Source organism: Lycium ferocissimum, chromosome 2, assembly GCF_029784015.1.
Source record: "Lycium ferocissimum isolate CSIRO_LF1 chromosome 2, AGI_CSIRO_Lferr_CH_V1, whole genome shotgun sequence".
Taxonomy (NCBI): domain Eukaryota; kingdom Viridiplantae; phylum Streptophyta; class Magnoliopsida; order Solanales; family Solanaceae; genus Lycium; species Lycium ferocissimum.
This window is the reverse complement of record NC_081343.1, coordinates 69,683,474-69,684,071: the sequence shown is the minus strand read 5'-3', so window position 1 is coordinate 69,684,071 and position 598 is coordinate 69,683,474.

Here is a 598-nt window from a genome sequence, read left to right as displayed (position 1 = left end):
GCTTTCTTTTTTTAAAGTTGCCCCCGGGGGTTTTTGTTGAGCCATTGGGGGAACATTGTTTTAACTCTTTTTTAAGGGAAGTTTTGGGGAATCCCGGGAGTTTCTTCCATGGGGGGGGTTTTTTTCCCGTAAATTGTTTTATTCGTTTATTTTTTTGGGTTGTATTTTATCCTTCTGGGTTTATTTGGGTATTTTATTTTTCTTTTCAAAAGGGGGGAAGTTTCGACTGGGTTTTTTTTAATCACCTGGTTTTTGTGTCTTTTTTAAAAAGAGGGTCCCCAAAAATTACCATTTTGGGGTGCTCAACCGACTGTATCCAAAATTACGAGAACAATTAAAGGGGTTAAAGATATTTGAGGAAACTTAATCCATTTTTACGTTGAAGTTGTTTGGTTTAAAAAAACAACGAAAAAAAAAGGGCCCCAACCCCATAAAGTCTAAATAAGACACAAAATATTCAAACCCATGCGAAAACCCCCCTAATCCCAAAAAAATATTTCGAGCCCCCTACTACCGTTGCTAACCCCCTCTTCCCCCAATTTGGCTCCCCCTTTCGTAGTCGATTTTCATTCGATCTCCCCAGTTCCCTTCCCGACCC